Genomic DNA, 27,892 nt, shown 5'->3' on the forward strand with positions numbered 1-27,892 from the left:
CCATTTTGGTTTTGCAGGTCAAGACATCAACCACTTAGCAGCTCTTGGTAATGTGGTCAGCTATTGGTTGGATTCCTCCTCTCTGACGTGTCAGATAATGAAATCCATCTTAGAGGTAGGTCCATTTAAAATGTTTTTACAATCCATGTTTATGTAACTTGACTGATGCTCCATTTTATAAAATCTTTATTGTAGTTTTAAAAATTAGATAAATGATTTTATTACTTAGAGGATGAGGTGAAATTTGAAGAAAGCAGATTCCAAAAGGAAAATTTTAACAAGGACCATTTCTTTTTTATGAAAACTTAGTATTTACCATTGCCTTCACTATATTCTTCCCAAACTGTTTCAATTTACATGTAGATTGTGGAAAATGAAGTTCTTTTATTTCTGACCATGAGCCTCTTAAAGGAAAGAAATTCATTTTCTACTTCTGAGCATTGCTTCCTCACCCCCATCCCCATTCCATAATTACTGGGTATTACTTTTGTCAAATGGGATATTTCTGTTTCAAAGGCAAACCTCTGAAGAAGCTCTTACAGGGAAAAAAGATAATGACACCAGCTCCCCTATCTTTATTAATATTAATATGCCACTATCTGCTTCAGTTGTTTCTTATGCAATCAATTGTAAGCCATTTTTTCCTTTATTCAAGGCGAGAATTTAATGCCACAGAACAGAATTCACTGATAACATCCCATACTTGCTTTAAGTTCACATCTGATAAAGGTGGCTGGTAAAGGCAGCACCCCAACACTTGCTGAATAGTAATTATGGAATTCATTCTTGGATTATTATCAAAACCAGTTTGATGTCCACAAATCCATCTCAATGATCAATTAAGATTCACTATTGAGAATAATAAGCCTTGGAAAGAGAAGGTAATTAAGGGACAAGAGAATGTGTGAAAGGAAGGCTTGTAATTACACTAATGTGGTATAACTAAAGGCATTCTGTACCTTGCTGTGATTTTTGTCCAACATCTCAATGGGAGACCAAAGTTAATGGATGGCAAACTTAGCCAATCTCCCAGTCCTCCAACCTTTTTTTTTTCATCTCTGACATTAATTTGCTCCAAATAATGTCTTTTATTTTGTTCTTGAATTTTTCCAAATTTGTCCTTAAAATTCATGTTTACCAGTATCCAAATCTAATTACTCAATTAAATTCTCTCAGAGTTCATCATTCAGGATTTGCCCTTCAGACAGTAAATCTCTGCACTTTCTAATGCTTCCTATTTTATTGGTGCTGACACTGACATTGCCCTGTGACAAATACTGACAGTGGATCATTATTCTTTTAAATAGGAATAGCAAATTGAATTATTTATTAAATTAGTTAATGGCATACAAAGCTCTTATATGAGTATTTCCCACTCTTTCCCCTAATCTGTCACTGATAGCTGGGAAGGTAAAATTAGAGAAACAAATTAAGAGAAGTTGCCTTACTACATTAATAGAAGTTTCTTTAACTGAGATTTCCCTATACCTGTGAAAGCATATGCCCTGTACCAATCACTATATATAATAATATGTATCTGTATGTATGAGTATATGCAAGATCCTTTGAAAGCCTTAATTAATTTTAAAGCTTTAGTAACTTCAGAATTTTAAATGCTACAGCTTAAAAATCTTTTGAAAGTTAATTTCAATTTCTATTCCACTTTTTGAATTTTGAATATTTCTTTGTTGTTTTAACAAGATGAGAGGCATCTCATCATGTCATGAAGTGTGGGTATGGTAGTTTCTGAATGACACTTTCTTAAAATGACCCATCAGTAAATCTTTCTTGGTCACCTAATTGCCTGATTAGGCTGCCTTTTTTTTTTGTTTTTGTTGTTGTTTTTTTTTCTGTGAGGTCATATCTAAATTGCTCTGTGGGAATTAAAGCCTTATTTAGAAAACCTTCAGGCTAGGATTATAAATATAGTCTTTTCAATGATAGTAGTAAATGTTATTAGTTTTTACAAAGTTCAATAATTGATTAGAAATGAATAGCACAAGGTGATGGTCTTGTTGAATTTTAATAAAAAATCAATATTTTAAAAATGTAAACAACTAACTTTTTTTTTCAGTTAGCTAGGTGGCTTAGTGGATAGATTGCTGGACCTGGAATCAGGAAGACTTGTTTTCCTGAGTTCAAATCTGGCCTCAGATATTTCCTAACTGTTGAGGCTGGGTAAGTCACTTACTCAGTTTCCTTATCTGAGTTGGAGAAAGAAATGGTGAATCACTGTAGTATCTTTATAAAGAAACTCAAAATGGGATCAGGAAGTTTTGGATATAACAGGAAATGATCAAACAACAACAACAACAAATGAATTTTCAAAATTTCTATTTTTTAAGTTAGTAATACTTATGCTTCTGAAATTATTAAAGCTTAAAATTGCTCTAAGAGTTTTAGAATGCCATATATAACATTATATATATAGAAGAATATGTAGACTAAAATATATATTGAAAAAGATGCATATTATTATTATAAAACCAACACATACAACACATACCATGCATACACACAGAATCTACATCCTGTATATTTTTACAAAATATACATACATATACACAAACATACATACTTGATAGAAATGTATATGCATATTTGCATGTGTATATGAATATATGCACTCAAATTTTGAGAAATATGTCAGTCTATAAATTTGGTTCTACATGTACTTATAAACTCAAACATGTTTAATTATAATATGGTCTTTTGAATGTATTTTTATCTTTCTATTATTATTAAGTTAGCCTGGAGATACTTAATGTCTTAGAAATATTTTCTGTGAGTTGCATGCATTTCTTTGAACAGAATAATGGGAAAACACTCTACATTTTCTAACTCTGCTACAGTCTGTTTATACCTTATCTTATGCTTGTCAATGCAGTATTGTGGTTCTATATTTCCTACAATGAAAAGGAGAAGCCCTGATCAAATAACCTGGAAATAATTCTAATTTTAACTTTAATATCAGGTGCATTTTGTAGGAGGAGATGGAGACATATTTACACAGAGTAACTGTTTGAATAGAAATAGTCCTCCAAGTAAGGACAAAGTTATATATAAATAGGAAAACTTTATAGTGAATAAGTTTATTTTTATTACAATTGTGAAGATAATTTCTAAGGTTAGGAATAAGGTTTTTCTTGTTAAATGAGTACTTTAATAGTATTTGTTTTAAAGTGTCTGACAAATAACTATGACTGAGTTGCAATACTGTGTTTCCAAGTATGAAGGAACAACATCTCTTCATTGTATACATTCACCTATTAATTTTGTAAATTTTATAATGTTATTTGAGATTAAAAGGTAAAATTAAATCTCTCTGTTCACATCGTAAATATCAAAGATTAACTTTGTACCCAGGTTATCTTGACTTGATGTCCAGAAACCTTTTTACTTGGTCACATTGTTTCTCAGAAATTGTAGTGTTGGTTTGTTTGTTTGTTTGTTTTTTCCAAAAAAAAAATCCCTTCCCTTCTATTACTCAACCTTTTTTATTCCCATCCACCTCTCTATACTGAGTGTTTAGTAAGGTAAGGTAGGACTCTATACTCTCTCTGAGCCAGTTACAATGAGACTAAAGTTTAAGTCTTGTTCATCACCACCCTCATTCTCCCTTCCACTGTAGTACATTTTCAAACCTCTTTAGGTTATATAATTTTTTCCCTTTTCAACTTTCTTTTTCCTTTTCTCTCAGTGTAATCCTTTTTTTACCCCTCAATTTTTTTTACATATATCATCCTATTAGTTTACTCTTACATTATCTGTCTATATATATATATATAGTCCTTCTAATAGCCCTAATAACTAATGACATTTTAAGAATTAGAAATATAATATTTCCCCATAAGAATATAAACAATTTAATCTTATTGAATTCCTGAAATTTCTCTTTCAAATTTACCTTGTTTCTTATATGTGGACATCAAATTTTCTGTTTAGGCATGGTCTTTTCATCCATAATGCTTGAAAATATTCCATTTTATCAAATTACCATTTTTTCCTCTGAAAGAATATAGTTAATTTTGCTGGGTAGGAGATTCTGGGCTAAATACTGGTTATTTTGCCCTATGGAATACCATTTTCCAAACTTTTTATCCTTTAATGTGGAAGCTGTTAAATTCTGTAGCTCCACCACATTTTAATTGTTTCCTTCTGGTTGTTTGCAGTATTATCTCCCTCAATTGTTGGCTCTTGCATTTATCTATAATATTCCTGGGAGTTGTTATCTGGGGATTTAAATCAGGCAGTAATCTGTAGATTCTTTTAATTTCTGTTTTGCCCTCATATTCAAGAATATGAAGGCAATTTTTAAATAATTTCTTGTGATTTGATGTCTAGGCTATTTTGTTTGCTTTGGATTTTCAGATATTCTAATATTTCTTAAATTATCTGTCTTGGATCTATTTTCATGTTTTTTTTTCTTTCAGTAAACTATTTCATATTTTCTTTTCATTTTTTTCATTCTTTTGATTTTGTTTTATCATTTCATGATGTCTCATAAAGTCATTGGTTTCTAGTTTCCCAGTTGTAATATTGAAGGAATGATTCTCTTCCTGAGCTTTTGAACCTCTTTTTTTTTTTCCATTTGGCTAATTTTGCTTTTCAAGCTGTGATTTTCTTCTTTGATTGATTTTCTTTCTCATCCACACTTTCCCTCAGCCTTTTAAAATTGATTTTTGAAATCCCTTTTAGTTCTTTCAGTGTCTGAGACCAATTTATGTTTTTCTTTGAAGTTGTGTATAGCTGCTTTGCTATCCTTTGCTATACTATGCTACCTTTCTGAGTCTGTGCTTTGGCCTTCTTTTTCTCCATAAAAATGGCTATTTTTAGGTTTTTATTTTTTTTATTTTTTTCTCATTTTCTCAGCCTTTTTCTTGATTTTTACTTTTATCTTAAAGCCAGGCTCTGTTCTTAGGGTAGAGAGGGTACTCTCTTAAACTTCAATTATTCCTTGATGTTACCCTTAGCTCTATTTCTGGTTTTCTGCAAATTTCAAATCTTCCAAAGCTGCAGGATAGCCTGTGGGCAGGGAGCTCTGAAAGCCACACCCCACCAGTGATTCAATTACCAGGGACTGCTTATGGCTTTCATATCTCAGAGCCTGTGAGGTTAACACCATAGATGAAAACGCACAAAGACAATTGTCATCCTCCGTTACCAAGAGACTACTACTAAAGTCTAGCCTCAGACTTGGGCAGGGGCTTTGGGCTTCACTCTGGGCTTGATTATGTCAGGTACACTTTGGACTGCCTTGCCCTGGGACTCAGAACCTGGTCTCCAGTTTTGTTAGAGGCTCTGGCCTTAGGTTTGGGTTTTCAATGGCCAGCCACTATGGAGTGTCTTGCAGGGAGGTTCAGGTCCTCACTGCAGGCTTGTACTGGGGATCCTAGTCTTGTTCTGGGTGTACACAGACCAGGCTTGCCTCATAGACTGACTTGCATTGGGATTTAGAACTACACTGAAACACTGGGAGAGGGTTCTGGACCTCCCCAGAGGCTTATACCCACTAAGCCTATTGAGGATTGCCTTGCGCTGAGGATTGGGACCTGGATTTTGGCTTAGGCAGGGATTCAGAGCCTCTTTCTATTCCTGTAACTGCCAGGCACACTATGGCCTGCCCTGTGCTAGAGCTTGGAGCCTCACTGAAGGCATAGCTGTGGTTTGGAACATTAAGGGGGGTGTGTGGGGTGCCACTGCTATTGGCTTAGGTAGGGTCTCACAGACTCAATGGCTTGGGCCCAGGTTCAGAACCTGGAACCATAAATGTGTGGTGGGAGAGCTTGCTATAGGCCTGTTCTTCTAATCCTTGATGGAACATTGCTCTCTCCTCTTATCCCATTGAACCAAACCCTCTCTGCATTCCTTTCAAGTCATTTCTGTTGGAATGTGGCTTCATTCCATCCCCTTATTGGTTCTGTCACTTCAGCATTTGTTTTGAAACATTATTTTAAGGTGTGGTTCCATCTGTTCTTATTTCTATTCTGCCATCTTGACTTGACTTCTCTCAAATTAGATCAGCATTATTTTTTATTATGTTAAATTTGGAAATTATTTCTTATCTATCAGACTAGAGAGGAAAGGATCTGTAGTTAAGGGGAGATATCTCATGTACATCATCTCTAGGGTTCATCTGTCAGTTCAACTCTGATAATAAAAGGGGTGATAGCCCTGGGCTACTATAAAACAAATTATGAATTACACCAGAGAGTTAACTTAAGAGTAATCCTATTCTAGAAGTAATATGAAGATACCAGGTTCAGAGAAGTAGATAGTGAAGAGTTGCCAGATTTTCCAACAGCTCATTAGGACCTAAGCTATTAATGTAGTTTTAAGCAATATATAAAGGAGACAAATTTACCATTGAGTTCTGAACCAACTACTATACTTTAGAGCTAGGAAATTTGCTAAAGCCAAAAGAATCTGAAATAGGAGACTAGTACCCAAGAAATACCATCCCAGAAGTCAAATAGAAGCTGCATTTAAAATAGGTGAGCAGCATTGTTCCACTTAGAAGATCTTAAAACCTCAAAAAGAAGCATTGAATTATGAAACTATTTTATCACCCAGCTTCTGGAAGGTGAAGTCACTGAATTATTCAGGTTAGTAACAATAGTAAGTCTAAACTCTTTCCAGGCTTGATTCCCACTATATACTGACCTGGGGGGTATTTAATCTCTATGCTATAGGTTTCTATAAATGGAAATTAGTTGTTGAACCCCAATCAGGAAATAGTTTGGATCCAACAGTCTCATCGACCAGTAAATATAAAAAAAACCAACTATAACTGAGTTAATATAAAGATGAAAGCCTGTCAGACTATAAAAAAGAAAAGGAAATAAATATTGATTGAGTACATTCTCACTTTTGGGTACTTTAAGTATGTTTCCTTTTGATCCTCATAATAGACATTCCCTTTTTACAGTTGAAGAAATTAAGGCAGAGAGAGATTAAATTATTTTCCCAGACTTGTTTAGCTTTTATGTATTTGAGGACTGACTTGAATTTAGGTCTTACTGATTCTTAGCCCAGTATTCTATTCATAGATGACTCGGGCAGGAGACAGGCGGCAAGTTAAAAAAAAAAAAAGATTAAGTTCTAATTCTCCATAGCTGGCAGAATTTACTCATATTTTTTTTTGTAACTTTTAAATGATAACAACTGTAAAGTGCCCAGAAGATAACAAGCACGGTTTAATATAATGGTTAATTATTATTTTCATAAAATCTTAGAACATTAGAATGGTAATATCATCAATAAGGTTATTCTTCAATGGAAGAAAAGAGAAAAGGGGCTTGCAGAAGGATGTTCCATACATAACCTCTTCCACAGCAGAAGGATATTCCATACATAACCTCTTCAAAGCAAGTTGAGGGAAGTTCCAAGATGAGTTAGTAGTAAAGGGAAGCGAATTTGTAGTCCAGAAGAAATTGAGATAGAGCTTGGAGACTTCAGGTCTTCCTGCCTTTGGGTCCAGCTCTCCATTTACCATGCCATACTATTTTCTGCGGCTATCTATATCTGTGCCCTATCCCCTGGGACAGTGGTGGTGCTGGCCTTGGAATAAGGAAGATTTGAGTTCAAATAGGCTTCAGACACTACCTAGCTCTAATATTCTGGGTGAATTGCTTAAATTCTTTGTTCTTCCATTTTCTGCTCTGTAAAATGATGGCAACATAGTCCATGACCTCTAAGATTCCTTCTCACTCTAAAGTTATATTAAAATGATTTATGATCCTGAGATCCTTTCCTTTACTTTCGCCTTTAAGAGATAAGAGATGTGTTTTCTGTAAGCTTTTTTCTAGGCCAGTTTATGACCCATACCATATGCTTAATTAAAAGTAGATATGTAACAAGACTATGAAGCAGTAAGACTGATTTTATACTTTAACATGAAGAGTGGTTCATTATTATATTGTTATATAGTTACTGTCTCTTTTTCTTTTCTGCCTTCTCATCTTAATTCTCAACCAAGTTTAAGATTTTTGTGAGTAGGATACCTCAAAATATCCATATGACCACAGATACACTTAATTTCATAAAAGTTTGCCCAAATTGAGCAGTTGGCCAATACAGTTTCTCAAATATTTTTTTTAATAATAAAATTTAGACTTTCAGTCTGGTTTATCTACAAATCATGATCTCATACTAAAGGCATAGATTTCAGTACTGCTTCTTTGGCTGCCATGGAAGTGAACCATAGATCCAATATGCACTTTTTTTTTCCGTTTCCTATTCTTTTTTAAACCATTAAAGCCTCTGAATAAATGTCAGGTCCTGACTCTCAGCAAACAGTGACACTTGGCAATGATGAGGTGAAACTGAAACTGATGGAAACCCATAAGGTGCAATATATCCTATAGAGTGAGGGCATGATGTGAACATTTATGTTGTTCGTGTTCACATCCTCTTGCTGAGCTGACAGCAGTGTTCAAAACAATAAAATACAGAGCCATATGTTAAAACACACAAACTCACATACACACAATCTTCTCTTTGTAAGACTTTACTGAAAATGACATTGGAAAGTTTTTAGTGCATTTTTCTATTCATAGGGTTAAACTTTGTGTTAGAATGATCATATCTTTTAAAAAGTAATGGAATATTTCTAATATTGGTAAATGATAACTTAGTGCTTTGAATAATTCTGGATAGAATGTAAGAATGGTCTCATCTTCAGAAATCATGATTCATGAGCCTACACAGGATTCCAAGCAAAAGGAGCTTAAAAGTAATGAAGAATCAATAGAAGTTCTACATATACTATGCCTAACTTCTACTTTTTAATGGAGATATATCTGATTTTTAACTAGGAATTGCTTTTTGTGGATATTTGAACCTGCTAGGTTTTTTAGTGATAGATGACTACCAATGATACAATTTTTAAAATATCATTTTAAAATAATACTTATTTTCCTTCAATTGCTTGTAAAAATAATTTAACATTCTTTTTTTAATCTGTTCTGAATGAGTTCTTAATTCTCTCCCTTTTTCTGACCCTCCTGCCTCTTCTCTCTGCCCTCCTAAGTCCCTGACATAGATATTATATGTGTAACCATGTAAAAAGAAATATCAGAGTAGTAATTTTATTAAAATATATTTTCCTTTACTTTTTCTCCTTACATTTCTTTGATACATATTAGATTTGGTCATTGTTTTTATTGTTTCAATCAGACTGGATCTTGGTGTCTCCTATTGTTGTATTTACTTATTGTCAGAAGTGAAAGAATGGAATTATAAAATTGTAAACCAGGAGGAGGTAGGAAGGAGAGAGAAGAGTTTAGGAAGAATGTGTGCTTTTTTTTCTCAAAAGAGTTTCTCGATTTTAAAAGTCATTTTCACTCTGTGAGTTATTAAATAGTGTTTTCTGAATAAATAAAATAAAATATTTTATTTTATCATCTTTGTGGGTTACCCAATTTTCATATTAGCAAGACTATTATTAGCCTCTTACATGTTGCCAGTTATTAGTACTATTAAGACTTCATAATATTGTCCTGACCAAGTTAAAATAACAGCCACCAATACATAAGTAAAACTGTACAATCCCTTTGTTCTAATCAAAGAAATACTGCAGGAAAGATGAGGAGGTTTGCTTGCTTGTGGGTTATGGGACAACAATCCATAATTTACTTTGCAGATGTCGGTGTAATTTAAGCAGCAGGCAGAACAACCACACAGTTGTAGATGCTCTGGGGAAAGGATACCCAGAGTCTCGTAAATCATGGTAAGGATTAAAAGCAATGAACATTCATCTTCTTAACCTCGTAAAGCAATATTGCAAAGCCAAGGATTACAACTCACTGTGCATGTAATCTTTGTGCAAGGATAAAGGGTGTCAGGGTATTTTTTTAAGGCTTCTCTCAATTAGCACTGACATGTGCCATTTGGGAAGGGAGCAGAAAATAGTTTTAAAGTTGATTAACAAGCATCCCCTCCCCCCTACTTCAAGTAAATGAGCAATTAATAAGATTCTTTTTCAGTGGGGAGTGGAGAGAGCCACAGGAGATCCCTGTATTTGATCTTTCTTTAGATTGAACACTCTTAAGGAAATATGTTTTGCAAGACTTCACTTGGAGAATCTACATCATATTGCTTGCCTTCCCAAGGAGTTGGGGAGAGGCCAGAGAGAGGAATCTCTATCACAGCATACTTGGGGAAGCTCTATCACATTGCCTACATGACCTCTCTGCCTTGACTTTCATCTTTCTAAGTCCATATTAGAAATAATTATTAAGACTTCTCAAACTGATGCAAAATGTTTTTGTATGCTGAGCAATCTTCATTCAAAGACTTAGTGAAAATCGACTGTTGTACAGCATTCTGTGCTATTATGAGGAAACTAGAAAAATAAATAGATGTTCCCTTCTCCAAAGATAGCTATACACTAGTAAGAGGTATCAAACCTATAAGTAAATAGAATACAAAAGTAGAGTATAAAAGTTGTCATAAGAGCAGTACTTATATAATACTGGAATTCAGGAATATAAAAAGTGACTTCTGACAAGGAGGATCAGAGAATATTTCATGGAGGAATTAGTATTTGAAGTGGGCTTGGAAAAATTTAGAGAATCTGAATGTTGATAAGAGTGATGAAGCAATGTGAGTCATCAGGTACAAATAAATAAGCAAATAAATGATTATTCTAGATATAATGAAGAAATTGAAATTTGACTTCTAGCATGGACACTTAATAAACACGTGACCTCAGTCAAATAATTTAATCTCTATTCACTTTAAATTAGAATAACACACTTTGCATTATATTCCTCACAGGGTTTTGGTCAGGAAACTTCTTTGTTAAATTTTTATAGCACTCTATATATGCATTATATTAATTTCTACCTTTCATTTCCTAGCCTCTTCCACCTTCATTACTTCCTTGTTCCTTTTCTTCTCCATTATTTCATTCCTTCCACAAGGGACACAACTATTGGGGTTATTAATCATAAACCAAGGTGTTATGTAAATGATTTATTTCATTTTTAGTTTTTCCCTTATGATGAGATTCATAATTAAAGATTAGAAGGAGAGAAGAAGTTCTGAAATTATGGAAGGTAAGGAGAAAAGAAAAACACTTTTACAAATTAGCCCTAAGTATGGGATGAATACATTTTCTTTTTTCAAAAAATTTTTTTACATTCTAAATAACAAAAGTTAAAGGAAAAATAAATTAATGGGAAGAAAGGTTATTGACTGATAAGACACACTAAATGGTGTTATATTGAAGAGAACAGTAGGAAAAGTGACTTTTTTGTATAGTATTTCTTAAATGAAAGCTAAAAAACAAAAGTAAATAAAATTACCTTGTGTAATTAGTTTAATTTTTTGGGTTAGTGTTTTTAATACTGACTTTAAATTTAATCTGAATTATTATTATTTTGAAAATGAATTACATACTGAAATATTTCTGATCTGTTGCCTCTTTCTTCTGTTGTTGGCGATAAATGTGTTTTATCCTTTCTTAATGAAAACAAGATATAAAATCATTTCTGAAGCTAAAGGGGAAAGAGAAAACATTTCTGTATTCCAAATATGTATTTCTAGAAGTACTGAAAGCTCATTAATGGAACATTATGAAGAAAAGAAAGATTGGGCTTTTGGAAAGAAAAACAGTAAAGCAGAAACCTCTTTGCTCCCAAATATTTCTAAAAGTTAACATTAGGAATGTAAAAGTATTATCTCCCCATCAATTCTTCCATGAAAATCAAGTATATTTTTCAACCATTGCTGTTTTTATAAGCGATTATCAAGGATCAGATTCTTAAATATCTTCCAAAAGATAAAAAGTCCTTTTTCTAATATGTTACTTGCTTTGGGTTTTTTCTTCCTCCTCTTCCTCTTTTCTCATTCTCCTCTTTCTCTTTCTGATCTCCCTCCTAATCCTTGTTTTATTTTTTTCCTTCATATTCTTACTTCCCCGTTTGCCCCCCTCCCTTCTCCATCCTCCAGCTCTCTCAGTTCAGTTATTTTTAATAGAGCATAACTAGAATTCTTACTGGAGCAGCTAGCTTAAGTACAAAAAATGCCTGGGGACATAACACTAAAATATATAATCAAAACAAATGTTTAAGAAAAAATCAACCTTTAATGAATGGAGCAGCATCAGGCCTGTTGGTAAGTCATGAAAGTCCTCACAAGCCATTCTGAAAACTATAGACCTTGGTGTTGGAGCAAGGCAGGGCTGGGCAAGAGGAAATCAGGTAGGATAAGTTTGTCTGCTAGTTTCCTATCATAAATAATTATTCTCGTGAACTAGGTACTAAATTTACTTGCTTCTACTTGCAGAAGGAGTATAAGTGCTATAAACACATTTTTGGTTTTCCATTTTGGCTCATGAGGTGAAAACTCCTGGGAATCAGTTTTAAGTTGATTTTTTTTCAGTGAGAAGAGAAGCATGAATCGTGATGGGAAAACAAGCATGAAACCTCAAAATGATTGTTTGTTTTAAAGTAGTTACATTTGAGGTTCTAATTTTCTATTATTTAGTCATTAAACTGGAAAATATTTTCAAATTTATAGTAAAGTGATATCTTTTTTAAAGAAAGATTTAATATTTATTTCAAAGGTTTGAAATAGATTTCAGTTATTATGATCACAGTTTTAAGGATTTTTACATTCATCTGAAAGCATACTTTGAGGTGACAACAAAAATTTGGAGTAAAAATGGAATCTCTATTTGAGAGAGAAAATCATTAGGGATATATAGTTATCTGGGACCTGGAGACTCAAGTCTCTTCCTTCATTGGAAACATTCCTTGAATAATCCAAGTGTCTAGGAAAGCATTCTTGTATCTTTTGTAACTGACAGATAAGAGTAGTTTTAAAATTACTTTTCCTTTGCATTCTTCTCTTCTCATTTTCATCCAACAAGTAAAGATTAAGGGTGAAGCACCAATTTGTGTCTAGCTATCTTTTTTAAGGAGGTTCAAATCTGCCAAGTTTGTAATTTTGTTAAAATATATAGTTTGGTAACTTATGACTTAAAAATAGATTTTCAAAAGGAATTTTATCTTAGGTAAGTGTCTATAAGTTCTACCAAAACAAACAAGTCCTGTATGATGAGAAATGGCCTTCATAATGAGACACACCAAGCACAACTTTTATCTGATAACTACCTGAATTATAACTTTAAGCTCTTTGCAAATCTAGAGGATGGGTTCAACTAATTCAAACTATTCAGTCAGATAAATCATCATACTCTCATACAATTTTTATTTTAACTTCTCAGGTTTTTTCACATATTTTTAAACCTTTTGATAACATTTTTAATATGGCTCATTGGTGAAAAAAAAACAACAAACCAAAAACCAAAAACCAAAACAAGCCTTCAGGCCCCAGAGAAGCTAAAGCCATAGACCAAAGAAATACTTCTTTAGTTTTACATACATTTAATTTCCTAGAACCCTAGAGCCTGAAGTCTTTGACTACTACAGAATGGAAAATGGATAATGATTCAGAAATTCAACACCATCTAACACTTATCTATAAGGGGATGGCAAGATTTACCAAAAGCCAAACTACCTCCAGGCAGCAGACAAAGGAAAATCTTAGAGTTCTCCTTGGGTACATCCTAGTTCCAGCAACCCCCCTCCTTCCCTCTCTCTTCCAGGTGTTACCACCAGTCTTCCTTCTCTCTGGGCACTACTAACAGGTCTCCATCTTGTATTCTTGTTTATCCAATTCAGCTTCTAACCAATTGGAGAAGTCTTCCTCAACACTGTCATCATCCCAGTTAGTTATCTTCCCAAACAGGTATATCTTTGTCCTATAAATAAACTTAAAATGTACATAATTCTTCAGTTTCATTTTTTTCCTATAAGAAATAGGAGCAATATGTTAAAAGTTGTACTTTGTTTTCTAACCTGAATCCAGTCCTTTTCCCCCTAGGAAGTTCCCCTTAAGTATTCTTTCAATATAGAAATATTAAACACATTCCTAACTTGATTTGTTTATAATTTTCAAAGACAAGGCAAGGAAACAAACATTTAATGAGCTCATATTGTTTTCGAGGTACACTACTAAAAACTTGGAATGTGAGCAAATTAAAAAAAAAAACTTAAAAAAATATTCCTACCTCAAACATTAAAAAATAAATAAACTCCCTCACCCTCCACAACCTTTCATTTGAATGGGAAAGACAATTCAAAAAAAAAAAGGAAAAGAGGAAGACAAGTACTCCATGTAATCTAGAAAATCAGAAGCAAAAACAGGGAAGAATTGTGAAAGTTGCCTGGCCTGAGTGAGCAACTTTCCAAAAAGACTTCTCTGAGAAGAATTCACTAATTAGAGAAGAGCAAGCATAATGGAAGGAGACTCCAGGGTAAGAAAGGTGCCCAGGCAAATGGATATTCCAGAGCAAGGATACTCCAGATGCTGAGGAATGTTCCGGGGAAAGGAAATAGCTGAGGCAAGGGGTCCCATTTGGAATATCAGAAGCAGAAATGGGAGAGAGAATATATAAAAAAGCCTGTTAGGATCTATAAATATTAGGGAATGGGAAATAGGAAAAATGCTATTTTAAACCTGATAATACCCACAAAAAATGTATAACTGGTGGGTAAAATATAAACAATAAAACTTTGTTTTTGAATTGGAATCCTGGAGTGGAAAAAAACAAGAAAAATCTAGATAAAACAATTTTCGTCCCCTAGACAACATAGAAAGTTGGCAAGAAATAAATATGGCACGGGTATAATGATATGTCCTAGAGAAATACACATACTACAACACTGAGCAGTTGGGGATTGGGGTTTAGAAAACTGGTCAGAGGGTTTTTGCTCACAATCTGTTTCCTTGTCCTTTGGTAGTGCTCAACCATAGGCTCAGGTCCAAGAGGACTTATAGCCCTTTTAGGGGAGCAGGAGCCTTGGTCAGAGTTCCAGGGTGGAGAGGGGAACTTATGGTCACTCATGGTGGGAAAGGGCCCTTGTCTAAGTTCTAAGACATAGGGGAGCCCTAACAAGTGTGGCTGCAGAAGAACAAGAATTCATTTCAGGGCCAAGAATCATGCTAGTTTTGGTGGCAAGACAGAAACAAAATCCTTTCCACACCATAGGAACTCCATCTAAGAAAAAGTAATTGAACAAACTGTAAATGAGCTACCTAACCATAAATCCACAGGACCAGATAAGTCCTCAAATAAATTTTAGCAAACTTTTAAGAATAATTAATTCTAAAACTATATAAATTATTTGAAAAATATTGTTCTAAAATGATAGTGATGGCAACAAGAATCACTCTTTGCAGATGATATAATGTTTTACTTAGAGAATCTTAGAGAATCAACTTAAAAACTAACTGAATTAATTAACAACTACAAATTCTCTGCTGGAACAGTTATTAATGGATCCAACCATTCTGGAGATTAATTTGGAACTATACTAAAGGATCTATAAAGGAGTGCATATGCTTTGGGCCAATAATACCACAATTGGGTATGTACACCAAACATGTCAAAGAGAAAGTAAAAAGACATATGTGTATGAAAATATTTATAGCATTTCTTTTTGTGGGGACAAAGAATTTGAAGTTGAGGGGATACCCATTAATTGGGGAATGGCTGAACAAGTTGTGGTATATGATGATGATCAAGTATTACTTTGCTATAAAAAATATGAGCAGGATGTTTCAGAAAAAAAAAAAACAAACAAAAACTTGAGGGGGGCTGCTGTGTGTCTCAGTGGATTGATAGCCAAGTCCTAGGTTCAAATCTGGCCTCAGATGATTCCTAGCTGTGTAACCCCTTTCCACTCTTCTCTAATACTTAGCATTGATTCTAAGGCAGAAGGTAACAGTTAAAAAAACTGAAAAACTTGAAAAGACTTAAACTAACTGGTATAAAATTAAGTAAACAGAACCCGGAGGACAAAAGAGGTAATAAGAGATAATAAGGGGAAAGACTTGTACAAAAATATTCATAGCTGAGCTCTTTGTAGTGGCAAAAAATAGGAAAATAAAGGGATGCTCTTCTTTTGGGGAAAGACTGAATACATTGTGGCATCTGATGGTGAAGAGATATTATTGTGCTGAAAGGAATAAAGAAATGGAGGAATTCCAGGAATTGATGCAGAATAAAAGGAGCAGAACCAGGAGAACAATGTACACAGAGACTGATACATTTTGGCACAATCGAATATAATGGACTTCTCTACTAGCAGCAATGCAATGACCCAGGACAATGCTGAGGAAGTAGTAGTCTCTCGGTAACCAAGGATAAGGATTGTCTTTGTGTGTTTTCGGAACATGGGAGAAAGAACACTGTCCACATCCAGAGAAAGAGCTGTGGAAATAGAAATGCATTAGAAAAATATATGATTGATCCTGTAGTTCGATAGTGATATGATTAGGATTTTGATATTAAAGAACCACTCTACTGCAAATATGAATAATATGGAAATGAGCCTTAAACATTGATACATATAAAACTCAGTGGAACTGCTTGTCAGCTTTGGGAAAGGGAAGGAGAGAGCAGGGAATAGGGGTATCATGAAATATGTAACCATGGGAAAGTATTTTAAATAAAAATAAAAAAGAACCAGGAGGACATTAATAATATTCAATACTAGCACATAGGACACAATAATAGCAAAATTATAGGATGATTAATTGTGAATTACTTAGTTATTTTCAGCAATATAAACATCTGAAACAATTCTGAAGGACTTAGGATGAAAAATATTATTTACTCACAGAGAAATATCTGATGGAGTATGAATACTTATTGAAACATACTTCACCGCCCCCTTTTTTGAGTGTTTCTTTTGTAGCATGACTAAAATTTGGAAATGTTTGAAGACTTGTAAATATTTAAACTATATCAAATTGCTTGCTTTCTCAAGGATGGGGAAGAAATATCATAAATGAGATAATTTGGATCTTAATTTTATTTAAATGAATACTTACAATATCTGATTATATATAATTTTTTAAAAAACTGTGAAAAAAGCAAATGAAGACCAGAAATATATGCCTCAATACACACACACACACACACACACACACACACACGTACACACAGACAGAAGTAAATGCAGGATGTCTATCGATCTATCTATCCATTTTGAAATATGGTGTTATTCAGTCATTTCAGTCATGTCTGATATCTGACTCATTGTGATCCCATTTGGGGTTTTTCTTGACAAAAATACTTGAGTGGTTTGCCATTTCCTTCTTCAGCTCATTTTCCAGATGAGGAATTCAGGGCAACAAAGTTAAATGATTTGCTCAGGGTCACAAGTTAGTAAGTATCTGAGGTCTGATTCAGGAAGATGATTCTTCTGGACTTCAGGCCTGACACTATATCCACTGTGCATCCTAGATCTAAGTTCTGTGAAGATTGGATTTAGCTATCTCCTGATTATAACAATGAATGTACTTAGCTCTTTCTTTATTTTGAAGATTAAGTTGTAATCGCCTGATTATAACAATGAAAGTACTTAGCTCTTTATTTATTGGGAAGATTGAATTGTAACCCACAAACTCTTTTTAGATTTTACTCCCCAAAAGGTGGTAACTCAGTATTTGAAGTAGATCTCCCCATTTTAACTACCAAAAGATGTTAAGTAACTACAAAAGGTGGACTAATCCAAAAAGCTGTAAGTAACCCCAAAAGGTATAGTCTAACCAAAGAAGGTGTGAACTAAAGAGTAGGCAGTCCTGGAGAAAAGCGTCTGCTGTGATTGGTAGACATGAAATTAAGGGGAGATAACACAAGAGAAAAAGATCTTTAAAAAGGGGGACCATGGATCGATTCAAGAAATATTCAATTTGAGTCGAGATATAGTTGGAGGAACTCTGACTTGGAGGAGCAATTGGAAGACAGACACTCAGATTTGGAATGAAGACACTTGACTATGGAACTGGACTCATGGAGGAGCTTGTACAGGAGACCTCATACTGCTTTCCTTTTAGATGGTCACTGTGGAGAGTGAAAGGCTGACTTAGTGACCCTGCCTTTCTCATATGTGTAAACCTCCAAGAAAGGCCCATCATCTTGAGACTTTTCCCTAAGAAGGGCCTTAGAATTTCTACCTGGCTAATTCATTTTGGGATTTAGAAATTAAATCCCTGGCAACCACCAATTTAAACCACCTATTAAATATATTTCAGTCTCAACCAAAATAAATTTAACAATTCTGTCTCTGTGTGTTTCTGTCTGTCTTCTCTTCTACTCATTCCCTCTCCCACACATGTGTTATATGTATAATCTCTACAATATGGTAGGAAGAAGGGGAAAAATGCAAAAATAATGAAATGTATATAATAGCATGATATTAGCAATGCACTCATTCTGGTAATATGTTGATATGTATATTCTAGTAGGGAAGGACATGGAGAGCATATTTATTTGTATTTTATTTTAGCAGAAATCTGAGATCTAGTTAAAGACATGAATATGTGACTACAGCTCATGGTAGTATTGCTGTCTTTTCCTCTTCATATTTTAGGTGAATTGAGTGTCTTTCTGGTATATCTGGCTTTTAGATGGGAACCTCAGGTAGTGGGAGAAAAACACTATTTTGTTTTACAACTTGTAATAAAATTTGACAGGTTACCAATTATATCTTTGGATGAATCTCAGTACACTATAGGCAGGCTCATCTTCTCTTTTTTTTCATTATGAGGAGTTCTCTGTTATCCTGGAATTGGGTTGCTCTTCAAGGGAGAAGTGAAAGTTGACAAATGTTTAGAAGAATAGGATAAGAAAGTTGAGAAAGGAAGAAGAAAAGTAATATTTGAAAGGCAAAAGCAAAATAGAATAAAACTGTGAAGACAAAGACAAGAAAACATGAATCATTAAGCATAAAGATTTTTTTAAATGCAGATAAAAACTAGGACTATGAGAGAAGGAAAATTTGGGAAGAGGAAGAAGCAATGTACTCTGGAACTAGAAATGTGACATGTTTATCATTAGTGTAAAAGCTATGCTTAAAGACTACCTTTCTACTTTATAATAATACTTTTTCTGATCAGTTGGAATCAAGTGGGGTTATCACTGGGGCTGAGAGTTAAGTAATAACTTTGGTTTTTAGTTTATGATTATATCAGAGATGCATATTAATGCTAGAGGATGAGAAACTATATAGAAAGACCTAGAAAAGTGAGGTGTAATGTTCAGAAAAGTGACATAGGGTATGTAATGAAAAGAGAAATCTAATATAGTTTGGGGAGCTATACCAATCAAAATCAAAAAAGAATCATAAGTTTTATGATAATTTAAGAGTCATGGGAAGGATAATGTGGTATGATTTTATATTACAATATAGAAAAATGTTCTGTTGATCTTGAGTCTTTAATTTTGTATCTGTGTGCCATGAACTAATAGCCCTATGAGCTTTTATCTGGGTATGAAAGTATGCATATTACATTATAAATAAAGCACACAGCAAAAATGGATGCTTAAAGAATGGGAAAATAAATTATCAATGGCTTGTAAGGACAGCTTTATTAGGAAAGGTAGAATCTTTGTCATAATAGTTATTAGTTATTAGCATAAACTTCAAATGAGTATAAAGGTTCCTTTTTTGGATATTTAAAGAATGCTGGAATTTGGTTTTAGAGGAAAAACATAGCAATATAAATATTGTTTATTGAATCATGCCTAAATTGGGTCCATAAAGATCCTGTATTATTCTTGTCTTCTCATTGATTTATATAAACATAACTCTTCTTCATTCAGATGATCATAGGCTGCAAAAGCCATAGTCATATACGACAACCACAGCCCTTGTAAAACCAGCCCCAGGCTGAAGCTAACTGGCCTCAGACATGGCTTTGAATTAGGGAGACATTAACCTCAAGCATATGAAGACTTGATCTGGCAGAATGGGTGGATGAGAACAATTTGTTCCAAATGAATAAATTAATGTTTTCCCACCCCATATTATGTATATGAAAGTTAACTTTAATATTCACTAATTAATAAATTACCTAAAGATATTTAATAGTGTTTAATTCAATTCAAAAAGTAATAGAGGACCTCCTATATACTAGTCGCTGTGTTAGATGCTGGATAAGTCACTTACCCTCAGCTTTCTGCAATTTCCTTATCTACAAAATGTGGATAATAACAGTATCTACTTCCTCATAATAAATTTGGGAAGAGGAAGAAGCAATGGACTCTGGAGCTAGAACTGGTACAGATAATTACATTTATCATTAGCCTAAAAGTTCTGCTTAAAGTTCACTTTTCTCCTTTATAATAATACTTTTTTCTGATCAGTTGGAATCAAGTGGGGTTGTTACTGAGACTGGGAATTAAGAAATAACTTCTATTTTTAGATTATGAGTATATCAGAGATGTATATGAATGCTAGAGGATGACAAACTGTATAGAAAGACCTAGAAAAGTGAGTCATAAGGTTCAGAAAAGTGAGCTAGGATATGTAATTTAAAGAGAAACTAGTTGTGAGAATAAAATGAGAAGATATTTGTTAAGCACTTAGAATACTGTCTGGCAATCAGTAGGCATAAAAAAAGTATGACGATTATATACAAAGAAAAAATCAAACTCCCTGTCCTAAATAAATTTACATTCAATAGATCTTATTTTTGCTTTTATTATTGTTATTTGAATGTGGTCTGGATTTAAATGAGACAGAGTTTCACAAAGTTTTAAGTCTCACTCAATCTAACAGAGTTATCAAAGTCCAGTGGAAAACCAAAAGTCAAGTGGATTGGTGATGGCCAAGGATTCACTGGATCACTTTGGTATTTTGATATCTGACTTAGATCTAAGTGCTCCACAGTGCCTGCTTCAAGTCACTTTCATGGCTACTAGAACAAATTGTTCTCTTCTTCCTATTTTCCTGGGGACTTCTTCACTACTGTTAGGTACCCCTAACTGTGTTGTCTATCTTCCAAGATGATTTTACTTGGGTAATGTCACAAAGCATGCTGGAGCTTCTTGGATACACAGGAATATATACATATGTAAATATAAATATATGTATATATATGCATATAAATGTATACACATATACACACAAAAGTAGATACCAGCTATATAAAATCTAAATCCAATTAAAATTTTAAGTTGAGGGGCAAAGACTCTCCATATTAATAAGAATATTTTTGTCCTATATTTTGAAAAAGATAGAAGAAATAAAGCATCATTTTTTTATTAACTCACTTTTAAAGTTTTAAAATGTTGAATGATGGACAAACCAATTAAACCATTTTAAAACACAGGTCATAATTCAATTGTTCTTTATTTCATTAATTTTTAAAGTTGGGGCTAATCTGTTGAGTAAGCTGAGAAAGTAATTTTCTTCAAGGTCTCATTAAAAGATTGACAAAAGACTCATATATCTTAAAATATCTCTTGGTAATAGTTCCTAGTTTGCATTATTAGTATCACTTCTTAAAGGCATTTAAAAATATCTTTTGAACTACACATGGGAAATGCTTTTTTTAGAGAAAAATGACATTAGTTGGTGGCATGCTAGTTTGGTTTTATTCCATTATTTATCAAAAGTTCAATATAATTTCAACGAGGAAGAGTTTGTAAAGCAACAATCCCATGGCTAGTTAGTTGGTTGTCCTCCTTTGTACTCAAAGACAACTAAAATAGTATAAATTTGATTTAAGTGAGACATAGTTGCCCAAAGTTGTCTGCCTCATTCTCTCTACCAGAGTCATTAAAGTCCAGTGGCAAGACAAAAATAAAGACAACTGCTGATGGCTAACGTGGTTCCCATAGGAGCATAAGAAAGGGGTTGAACAATTGATAGGTTAGAAAAAGAAATATCCAGAGTAGCAAGAAGTGGGTTGCATAAGGGTAGATTGAGAAGATGCTATAAGACAGTGAAGCTTTTTTTTAGAGTGGTAGCCAAGTTTAGCTTTCTCTCATTAAGATTCTGGACTTGTGGTGACATTTTCCATGTTATATAACTATCATAAATCATTGCCTAGTTCCACTTGAAATAATTTGCTTAAATCAGATATTGACTCTGTAAAAGGAATTTTGGGGTTTGTTTTGAGAGTGTGTTATGTGTGTGATCCAGAAGAAGAATGGATTAGGAAACTTCCATTTAAAGCACTATTGATCTTTAATGTTGTCATACATTAGCTAAATATTCCATCCTGAATTCTTATCTTCTGTGACTCAGTATGATTTCAGTTTCAGGCTCCATTAATATTCCTGAACAGGGCAAGAGGAGTACTTATAGTCTAGAGTGGTGAAAGAGTTTCTAATTTATCTTACTTTACAACCAAAATAATGACCTTTGCATTCTGAATTTCTCCTGAAACCAAAAATTTTAGCATAGTTTTTAAATGAAATAATTATATTTCTATTTAAAATTATAACTACTGGTAAGATATCTTTGATAGACTTTCATTATGTTTATTTCTAAATGATATTTGAGTTGTCAATAGAAAACATTCACAGTTTAATGAATGTTCATGACTTCCTTTGATTTATTTTTGCCCCTAAGATTTTCCTCCATAGTAATCTTCACTGGTCAGTATGAGAGTCACACACACACACACACACAAATATATATATATATATATATATATATATATTTGTTCTATGCTTTTAGAAAGCTTTTCCTTTGGGAACAAATGTTCCTTGTATCCTTTAAGCTTTTAAAAATTGTACATCAATGATTTAAACCTTTTTTTTTCCCTTTTCCTTTAAAATCTCTTTTATCTATTGTGTATCTGAAAGGTAAAGGGGGAGGAGCAGAAAAGATTAGTGTCAGAATTTACTTGAAGACTTACTTAGCTGTCAGTTTCACTACTTTTCTGTATTAGACTTATGTCAAATCATGTTACAATATAACACTGCAATTTTACATACTTCTTTGTTATAAAGCAATTTCCAATGAATTGCATCAACCATAACTCTTAATATTCATTACACATGTCTTTTGCTCCTTTCAGTAAATCTTTACTATGATGGACATCATTTCAAAATAATTTATTAATGTGAATAAAAAAGTCAAAGAAATTTGAGTTTTCAAAAACTTCAACTTTACAAAGTATTTTTTTTATTCTCAGGATTTTAAGTGGAAAGTTACATGAATGTGTGTGTGTGACAGATAAACAGACAGAAAGAGATATAGAGACAAGAGAAGATGCAGATTGTAAAATTTGCAGGAATTTTTAAGATTTTATATTCCCTATAGTCTTAAATGATCTCTCTCCACTTTCAGGGAACGATCTATCCAAATGGGTTGTGTCCATTTCTAATATGTATTGCTAAATTAAAGTTTTCTTGTGACACATATTTATTTCTGAGTTGACAATTTACTGTGACTTTATTCCCCCCACCACCATCAAGTTTTTTAGGTACTATATATTTGGTGAATCTCCATGTAACTGACACTTAATCTTTCCTCATACTCTAATTTCTTTTTTTACTAGCAGTAATATAATTTGTTTCATTACCTGATCCTATAGGTACACTATTATTTTTTGTAGCCATTTATTAAGATTCTATTTTTTATTAACTCAGCATTCACTTTCCCTACATTTCCTGTTTTCGCCACTTTTGACTCTTCTCTTTCAAATTGTTTGCACAACCTCAACAACAACAGGAACAAGTACACACAATATTAATTTCTGATATTTCAATATAATATTAATCATTTGCCCATGTATTTCTTATTCCTTTCATAGCTATGAAATATAGCTCCTTATCATAGAATCATTTTATAACAAGTATAGAGCAGAAACAAACACCAGGAACCCTCTAGTTCAGATCTTAATTGAAAGAAACTGAGTGACTTACTACATTTAAGTCTGCCAATAAATTATCATTTTATTAAGAAATTGTTATATTCCGTGCACAGAACTATCAGGGACTCACATAAAGGGAAATGTATATAAAGTTATTTCAAGAGCCTCATTCTAGTAACAGCAGTATGCTATATACACATGTAAGTATATGTAGAAACTGGTGGGTCAGGTGGGAAAAAGAGCCTGGGAAAAGGATCCTGAAAAACTTCAGACTTGAACTCGATCTTAAAGGAAGAAAAGATGCTATAGTGAATAGAGAACCAAGAAGACCTGACAGCACTATAGATATGTAAATTGTTCTCTTTGTTGTTGTAATTAATATTTTTATTGTTATTTTCTTTTTGGCAATTAAAAAATTGAAATAGAAGTAGTAATATATCAAGTCATTATCCTGTATAATTATTTTATAATTAATATTTGGTGACCCATGAATAGATGGATAAAATAATTTTATTGAAGAAAAGTATTAGAATTTAGGCTTACTGAAAGCATTCTCAGCATAATTATAATAGTAGAAAAAACGACTAAGGTGATATATATACTCCAACCTGTTTCTTCCTTTCTTTCATCTCTACTTTTGTCTTTCAAAAATTTTTCTACCATTTTCTTTTTTGTCACAAAGTCAGAGCTACAAGTATTTGGTGTAGCAATATCTACTTTAAAATATTGTTCTTGAGATTTTATGGATCGTTATTATTATGTCTAAGGAATTTTGTGCTTGTTTGTTCTGTGATAACGATCCATCTTTAGCATATTTTATTGCCAGAGTTTTTCCATATTATTTCAGAGTCTGTATTTATAGTCAGGGGATTTATTATTCTGTCATTCTATGAATGATAGGGTCTTCATGATATAAAAATCTAGCAAGACAATCAGTAACTCTTTTGATCACTCTGTGGAGAAATGTTTACATGATAAATTAACTTAAAACATATTAAATCCAAGATGGAATGGCACTCACATATGAGGGATCAGGAAGGCTCTCAACTGGATGGTGGTACTTGAGCTGAATATTAAAGGCTGCTAGTCATGTTGTGAGGTGCATTTGGGAAAACCAAGGTATGGACACAACTCATGAAAAAGCCAATTGCATGTTATTACAATGAAAGAGAAGATAAGTTTTTTTTGTCTTTCCCATAAGGAAACAGAAAGGAAACTGGTTAAAAGTCATTGTTCAAGATGGTTGGATAAAGAAAACAGGAATAGAAAAGCATACGATGAGAAAAGCATATTGGAATTGGTATTGGAATTATAATATGAAGGCAGGAAGGAAGGTATGACATGGACCAGGAAAAAAGGTTATTAACATAGAGAAGAAATGAGTCCAAAATGTGAAAGGGATTTTAGAAAAGGAAAGAAATCATGAAAGAAATGAAAGATATTAAGAGTCAGACATGGCAATGCTTATATCCCAATCAAAACTAACAAATACACACACACACACACACACACACACACACACACACATCTGCTATAAAACAGCCAATATGTGGCATATTAATAAAATACTACCACTTCTAGAATTAAACATTTGAAAACTGTTTAAGAAATTAAATAGTTAAGCATTGACTAGTTAACAGTCATGTCTGGGTCCAGAAAGATGAAGAACTATTGATTTAGATTATATACACTTTATTCTTTTCCACTATCACTCTCACCCACATATTATGTTGACATCACTTGCTTAATTAGAAACTCTCTTTGCTTTGTCTAACCATAAACTCCTACGTTTTCAAGATTCCCAACATTCAACATTCTAGATTTATTTAAATAGAATAAATTGAATTATTAATTATTTAATAAAATTTATACATCTATAATATAAAAATAAAAATATCAATTAAATAAATTTATTGATATATATTTCCTCACTCTCTTAAATTTATTCTTTGCCCTCATGAAGACATCCAGTCCTTCCACCTTTATACATTCTTAGGTCATTCTTCTTGTTCTTACTTCATTTTCTTCTTTTGAAATCTAGAGCCAAAATTTAGCTATTTCAACTCTCCAGTGGTCCTAGCTCTTGAATCCCTCAGCCATTGTCCTATCTTTCAATCAGTCAGTTAAGAAACTTTTATTAAGTTCCTGTAGTTTTAGGCACTGGGATAAGCCCTGGAGATTCAAAGAAAGGCTAAAAAAATCTCTGCCCTGAAGGAGCTCATATTATAATGGGAGACAGCTTTTATAGATTTCATTCTTGGGAAATTTAGCAAAATTTTCCCTTCCCTGTGGAATGCATTTCTGATACAGAGATGCCATTTTTATTATCTTGGAGGTTTGTTTTATCAACTAGCACTGGTCTGTTTTTTAACCTGTATTCCAAGTTTGTTTGTTTTTTCAATTGTCAAAAACATAACAAAACAAATAATATTCAAAAATTTATATACATATAATATAAATACCGTAGGTTATCGCAGAGAAAGCACAGTAAGAGGCATGCATGTGTGGAGGAGAGGAATCAGGAAAGTTTTCTTACAAAAGGCAGAATTAAGCCAAGGCTGGAAGGAAGCCAGAGAAGAAAACAGGAGACAAAATTAGAGAACTTTCTAGCTAGGAAGGAAAGTTAAGGGAAATACACAGAGTAAGAAGATGGAAGTGATGTTTGAATAACATCAATGCTACTAACATAAAACCATACATGATAGGGAGGGGAATAAAGTCTCTAAAAAAACTGGAAAGGGAGGGAGGGGTCAGGTTGTGAAGAACCTCCAAAACCAAACAAAGGATTTTATGTTTGATACCAAAATTAACAGGGAGCCATCAAAGTTTAGGAGGTGATATGGTGGACATATACTTTAGTAAGATGGCTTTGCTACCAGATGTGAGGATGGATTGGAGATGGGGCAGGAAGACCAACCAGATGGCTATCTTTAATATATCATAATATGAAGGATTGTACTAACGTGATCTCAGTGTTATATATATACCCACCTACATACATACAAGAGATGATGTTAAAAAAGTAGGGATGACCAAAGTCTGCTTAGATTTTAAATGGGGAGCAAGTAAGAGAAGGAGCCCTCAGCAAGTGGCATTAGTTTTTTGAATAAAGTATGAGGCAAGGATCTTAGCAGTACATACTGTCTTCCCAGAGAAAGGGGTTAGCCCCAAGAACTATTTTTCTTTTCATTTTGAAGTTCCTAGATCTTCATTGACTTGCTCCATTTCCCATTTCCCAGTACAAAAATAAAAATATAGGAATTCTGTATAAAACATTCATGATCTATCATAGATGCTTTGTGAAATAAAGATAATCAACTTAAATAGAAATGAAATATTGTGGAAGTAAAACAGACACGAGGATGAAGTTTTTGGAGAATACACACTCTCATATCTTACCTTAGTATTTTTTTTGAAGTGTGGGATTGCAACCAGCAACTGCAGATTGGATTTAGAAGAGAATGGCTGCCAAATCCAACATTTTAATCTTTAAATCCAAGAACAAATGCTGTAAAATTCTTGTATGGACCTGATCATCGTGGTGCTATCCATGTTGTTCTCCATCCTTCTAGACATGGATACCTAGTTTTTCATTTGTCAGCATGGGGCATGGATTTAGAAGTGAATTTTTTCCATACATTGTCCTATTACAGAGGACCATTCCTTACCTCCCTTCTATCATTTTAAATATAGTTGACTTACTTGGAACTATGCTCAAAGGGTGATAAAAGACTGTCTGCCCTTTGATCCAGCCATAGCACTGCTGGGTTTGTGCCCTAAAGAGATCATAAGGAAAAAGACTTGTACCAAAATATTCATAGCTACACTTTTTGTGGTGACAAAGAATTGGAAAATGAGGGGATGCCCTCCAATTGGGGAATGGCTGAACAAATTGTGGTATATGTTGGTGATGGAATACTATTGTGCTCAAAGGAATAATGAGCTGTAGGAATTCCATGGGGACTGGAACATCCTCCAGGAATTGATGCAGAGTGAAAGGAGCAGAACCCAGGAGAGCATTGTACACAAAGACTGATACACTGTGGTAGAATTGAATGTAATGGGCTTCTCTACTAGCAGCAATGCACTGATCCAGGATAATTTAGAGGGAATTATGAGAAAGAATGCTATCCACATTCAGAGGAAGAACTGTAGAAGTATAAACACAGAAGAAAAATAACTGCTGCAGAAGAAAAACAAC

General features: G+C 33.4%; 1 protein-coding gene across 1 annotated transcript in view; it reads left to right on the plus strand.

Annotated features, from left to right (window-relative positions):
- CDH12 (cadherin 12) overlaps positions 1-27,892 on the plus strand; it is a 1,480,679-nt gene that overhangs the window by 451,752 nt on the left and 1,001,035 nt on the right. Inside the window, exon 2 of the mRNA XM_056824264.1 lies at positions 18-115. The gene's annotated coding sequence lies outside the window, so the exon portion shown is untranslated. The remainder of the gene's footprint in view (positions 1-17; positions 116-27,892) is intronic.

This window comes from Monodelphis domestica, chromosome 3, assembly GCF_027887165.1.
Source record: "Monodelphis domestica isolate mMonDom1 chromosome 3, mMonDom1.pri, whole genome shotgun sequence".
NCBI classification, from domain to species: domain Eukaryota; kingdom Metazoa; phylum Chordata; class Mammalia; order Didelphimorphia; family Didelphidae; genus Monodelphis; species Monodelphis domestica.